The 6,000-nt window shown below is 47.6% G+C and overlaps 1 protein-coding gene across 2 annotated transcripts in view; it reads right to left on the reverse strand.

Annotated features, from left to right (window-relative positions):
* Window positions 1-6,000, reverse strand: part of NCKAP1L (NCK associated protein 1 like) — a 152,898-nt gene that overhangs the window by 75,334 nt on the left and 71,564 nt on the right. The window lies entirely within an intron of this gene.

Below are 6,000 nucleotides of genomic sequence, written 5' to 3' on the forward strand. Positions count from 1 at the left end.
TCTCTCCCTCCCCTATTTCAGCCTGGATCAAATAGCCAAATGTTGCTTTGCAAATTTTGCCAGTGGTTCCATGATTCCTGAACGTGGTGAAAACTTACGTACAGACATACCCCGCATTAACGTACGCAATGGGACCGGAGCATGTATGTAAAGTGAAAATGTACTTAAAGTGAAGCACTACCCTTTCCCACTTATCGATGCATGTACTGTACTGCAATCATCATATACGTGCATAACTGATGTAAATAACGCATGTGGTAACAGGCTCTATAGTCTCCCCGCTTGCGCACAGCTTCGGTACAGGTAGGGAGCCGGTATTGCTGTTCAGGACGTGCTGACAGGCGCATGCGTGAGCTGCTGTTTGCCTATTGGGCGATATGTACTTACTCGCGAGTGTACTTAAAGTGAGTGTACTTAAACCGGGGTATGCCTGTACATCATAAGGGCACTCTAAAGAGTGTCAGCGGCAGTCTGCGCCTATCTCCATTTTAATTTTCTTTAAAGATTTTCTCTTATCCTTTTAGGCGACGTTTATTATCTTTAAAATACTAAGCTTTGTTCAGGGAGATACGGGCAGTTAAATTAAGTGGAGGTCAAAATGGAACTTTCCCCAGAGCCCAATGAAGTCTGAGGTTATTACAATAGTAACCTCTGGCGCTAGTGATTAAGAAAAAAATTAATTTTTAACACTCAAAAAAACATTACAAAAGAGCAGTACTGTACATGCTCAGGGGGAATTATTTTAGCATTATACAAGTTAAACTCATATAGGCTTCTGTGGAGATTGCAGCTTTAAGCAATGAAGCAGTGAGATAATTTGGGAGAAAAAAAACACACCTGAATTGCCCTTTGGCTATATTTCTAGTAGACTATTTTTAGTTGCTTCCAATAACACAGCAAGTCAATATTGAGAAATAAAAAAGCATATTAGACATCTAAATCACGCAACACATACATTCCACTAATCAATAATTAAAGTGGAGGTTCCCAGTGGTAGGCTACATTTCCCTGCCCTATATAGATTCCCAGTCGTGCTCCCCCCGCCATCATATGCAAGAGTCTAATAACAGTAGAGAAGAATTAAAACTATGTTAAGATGGGAGACCCACATCGCCATGGCAACATGCTCTGGGGATGCTGCTCGCATACTGCAGCATCCTGCAAAAGAGCCTGTCTCTGTTTGTTTGTCATAGGGAGGGGGTGGGTAATTGCATTGCAACGTCACTTTCTCGCCAGAGCAATGCTGCAAGGGCTGAAAGTGCAGTTCCTCTACAGTATTTCAGGGGTGGCCAACTCCAGCCCTAAAGTGCTCAGCACAGGGGGCTCAATCAGAGGCTTTTCAGCAGTGCTGGCTCTTCGACTGAGCTTCTGATTGAGCCACCCTTGCTGAAGCAGGGGCTGATTGGGCCCACCTGTGCTGAAGCAGGGGCTAATTGAGCCACCTGTACTGAAGCAGGGATATCCTGAAAACCTGACCTGTTGATGGCCCTTAAGGACTGGAGTTGGCTACCCCTGCTCTATGGTGCAATTGCAAAAACTATTATTTCCTACAGGATAAAACAGCAATTTATATAATTCCAAAATAAATGATAATTCAGTAAATGCAATGGGGTATATCTGTTGTGATTCCAAAAAAAGAAATACATTAGTATAAAAAGGCAATATCAACAAAACGTTTTTTTTTTTTTTGTTTTGTTTTTTTTAACAAAGAACTGTACAACTGTTGTGCTGTAAATAGCCACTGTAGACACATGAGGGCTGCTAACTGCACATTATCAGCCTACTTTCTATGGAAACTTATACTGCTGCGGCTCATTTTATTCTAACACATCGCCGGTTTTTCCCTGGCTTTTTCCTGGAATGCGACGCACTTCACCGGGAGCATGCCGCATTCCTTTTGCATTCTCAGCCACAAATCATGCGCGGGTCATGCGCGGTTGATGCGTTTATTGAGAATGGTTTGGATTTAATAGGTTGCAATTCTTCGCGTGTCCACCAGATGGCAGATATGCATGAATTGTAATGCGCATGCGCTTAAGTAATGTGTCGACTTGCAGGTGTTTCGCTTAAAAAAAGATACCACAGTGTGCTATTGTAAATTGGCCTTGAGACTGAAGAAAGAGGTTGCAAAAATTTATCAATTTAGGCTTTTCATATTAAATAAAGACAAAGACCAGTTTCTGTTACAGTATTCTCCAGAGAGCCGTCGCCATGAGTATTTAAGTGCAGCCCCTTTTCCAAAAACCCGACAGAAGTTACGCGTATTTATATGGGCCGCGATTAATGCAACAGATGATAAGATGGCAACAGTTGTTCAAATTTATCAGTATTTTATCGAAAACTATGACTTTTACAAACATTCGCCAGCTCCTCATACGTGGAAGCGTGCAATAAGGAAAAGGTTATGTAGCGATCCCTGTTTTATCGTATTGAGCCACAATTTGTTGGAGGGTATTGGTGTGTATCACCGGCTTTTTCCTGTATCTATGATCATGCAGACGGCAAAAGGCGAAAGGTCGTGTTAAAACCAACTAAGAAACAACAGTCGCTGCCAAGCAATGTACCAGCACCAGCACCGGCTTCCAATAACGGTCCCACCGTCAATGACAACCCTTACTGTCTATCCAGCAAGCCTGAGCCGGATTTCACGTGCAGTTTCGATCAAGCTTGCATGTACCTAAGCAATTTCCAGCCTCATCAGCTCACTACAGGTGTACTAGTCCCGCTGCAAACTATCAACGTGGATGATCAAGACACTGGACTGGCAGTGGCCCGGCGCGGCGCCAGCTGAATGGGAAATTCTATGGTGAGTATAGATGCCGTATTATTTTCTGTGTTTTTTTTATTTTGACAATACAGTATCAATATCGGCGCGATTCAAAAGTCAAGCGATTCTCCTGTAAGCAATATTATTGCTGAGCGGCTTCTCCAGTACTGTACTGCAGATACTGAACAATTATTTATTTATTTATAAAATATTTTACCAGGAAGTAATACATTGAGAGTTACCTCTCGTTTTCAAGTATGTCCTGGGCACAGAGTAAAACAAATAATACATGGTTACAAATACAGTTACATAAATGAACAGGGTATACATTATATACAAGACATTGCGTGCATAGTTAAAGAAAATATATATTATGGGCGTATGAAACAGTTACAGACCAGGTTAAAATGTGAGAAAGCCTTAGATTTGAAAGAACTTAAACTGATGGTGGATGTGAGAGTCTCTGGTAGGTTGTTCCAGTTTTGGGGTGCATGGTAGGAGAAGGAGGAACGTCCGGATACTTTGTTGAGCCTTGGGACCATGAACAGTCTTTTGGAGTCTGATCTCAGGTGATAAGTGCTGCAAGTGGTAGGGGCGAGGAGCTTGTTCAGATAGCTGGGTAGCTTGCCCATGAAGAATTTAAAGGGTAAGACAGGAAAGGTGAACTTTGCGCCTAGACTCTAGTGATGACCAATCTAGTTCTTTGAGCATATCGCAGTGATGTGTGTTGTAGTTGCATTGGAGAACAAAACGACAAATTGAATTGTAGAGGGTTGTCAAGTTTGCCAAGGTGGGTTTGAGGTGCCTGGAGCCATATACTATGTCTCCATAGTCAAAAATTGGCATTAGCATCTGCGGTGCGATACGCTTTCTGACCAGGAGACTTAGGGAAGATTTGTTCCTGTAAAGTACCCCTAGTTTGGCATAGGTCTTGGTTGTCAGGGTGTCAATGTGCATCCCGAATGTTAAGTGGGAGTCAAACCATAAGCCCAGGTATTTAAACTTAGTGACAGGGGTTAGGGTGGTGTTAGCGTTGGTTCTAATCAGGAACTCAGTCACTGGAAGCTTTAAAATTTTAGTATTGGTCCCAAACACCATTGTTACAGTCTTGTCAGTGTTTAGAAACAGTTTGTTTTGGGAAATCCAGTTTACGAGTCTCAAAAAGTAAGACTGAAGTATGTGTTGAAGGTCAGAGAGGCTATGGCTGTGTGCATATAGGATTGTGTCGTCTGCATACATGTGTATTGAGGCTTCCTTACAAGCTGTGGGAAGATCATTAATGAACACTGAGAAGAGTAGGGGCCCCAGAACAGAGCATTGCGGGACACCACAGGTGATATCCAGGGGGGTTGGAGTTAGAGCCTGAGATGGACACATGTTTGGTGGAACGCTAGGCGCATGCGCATTGGAACCTTCTTGAAACGCATATGCGTGTGATTACATCGACGGTAGGCGCATACGCATGTGACCTGGAGAAGCCCCCCGAGAAAATTATTGGTGGGACTGGCTGGGAACTTCTTTAGGGGGGCTGACCATTACAGTAAAACTTTTCTTTTTGTTTTTCCTCAGAAAAGAAAACGGCTAATGGAGGGATTTCGATGGATAATATCGCTTTGTGTAACAATGCCTGCACATTGCTGAATCGGATTTAAAAACCCACGTACCAGAGTCTACAGGTTTAGTGGTCGTTGTTATTGATTAGGATAGAATACTGTACCTGAAACAGTATGCTGATGTTTTCCGGCCGTACAGTATACCAGGGGAGCGCAAAACTTTTTGTGCTGCGCCCCCCCTGTCTCTCTGTCCCCGGCTCTCGCGCCCCCCTGCCTTCCTTCAGCCGCGTCAGATGACGCTGCGTGGGCGTGTGACGTCAGGTCACATGGTGCCGCGGCGTCTATTGACGCCGCGTTGCCATGGCGACGCAACACAGGCGGCTGAATCCCGGTAAGTAAACAGTTGCAGGGGCCTCACGCGATCCCCCGGCATTTAATTTAAATGCCTGGGGGAAGAGCGCGGGGCCTCTGCAACTGCCCGCGCCCCCCACTTTGCGCACCGCTGCAGTATACAATACTTTTTTATATAAAGTATACTGTGTAATAAACCCGAAAAAATAAAAACTATGCATTTATTCTACATGTATTACAGTACTGTACATACATTATGTGTCTTCTATACAGTGCCAGTACATACAGTACAGTACAGTACTGTATGTGTCTTCTATTTTTTTTAATACTCTTGTACTGAGCATGCCTACAGTATACAGTACAGCAGGCATGTCAAACTCGCGGCCCGCGGGCCGCATGCGGCCCACACCGAGTATCTGTGCGGCCCACCCAGTGTGTCCCGGTTACGGCGGCGGTGAGGAGGATGCGGCAGCTGGTAAGTATTCTGTGTGAGTGAATGCTGCCAGGTGATTGGATGAAGGGCCGCATGGGTTTGAATGAAGGAGGCGGGACTTAGAATGCCGGCCGGGATGCAGGGGATTGGTCGCAGGCAGGTCAGAGGAAGCCGGGGGCGGGGCTTCCGCTTTGTGCAGAGCACACGGTGAGTGTGTCTCTACCTTCTCGCTCCTCTGCCTGCTGCGCGATGTCCCCCGCCGGGCGGGGCAGCCACAGGGACCCGGGGTAGAGGCGCTCACCCCCCCTTGCCGCTAACCCCCCTTTGGCGCTGACCCCCCTTGCCGCTAACCCCCCTTTGGCACTGACCCCTTGTATGCTCCGCTCCGAGCTCACGCGGCGGGTCTGGCAGCGGGGAAACCACCTCTCATTGCCCCACGTGTGCTCCGCTCCGAGCTCCCGCGGCGGGTCTGGCAGCTGGGAAACCACCTCTCACTGCCCCACGTGTGCTCCGCTCCGAGCTCCCGCGGCGGGTCTGGCAGCGGGGGAAACCACCTCTCACTGCCCCACGTGTGCTCCGCTCTGAGCCTCCCGCGGCCGGTCTGGCAACGGGGAAACCACCTCTCACTGCCCCACGTGTGCTCCGCTCCGAGCTCCCACGGCGGGCCCCCTTGCCGCTCACCCCCCTTGCCGCTCACCCCCTTTCTGCGCCCCCCCCTTGCCGCTCACCCCCTTTCTGCGCCCCCCTCTTGCCGCTCACCCCCTTTCTGCGCCCCCCCCCCTTGCACCCCTTGGCGCTCCCTATGCCCCCCGGTCCGCATGTTGCGGAAGATGGGCGTGGGGGCGGGCAGTGGTAGTGCGCGATCGCGAGGCTCAAAAAGCAGGCCTTTCTTCGGT

The sequence above is a fragment of the Ascaphus truei genome, chromosome 3 (genome assembly GCF_040206685.1).
Source record: "Ascaphus truei isolate aAscTru1 chromosome 3, aAscTru1.hap1, whole genome shotgun sequence".
Lineage (NCBI taxonomy): Eukaryota > Metazoa > Chordata > Amphibia > Anura > Ascaphidae > Ascaphus > Ascaphus truei.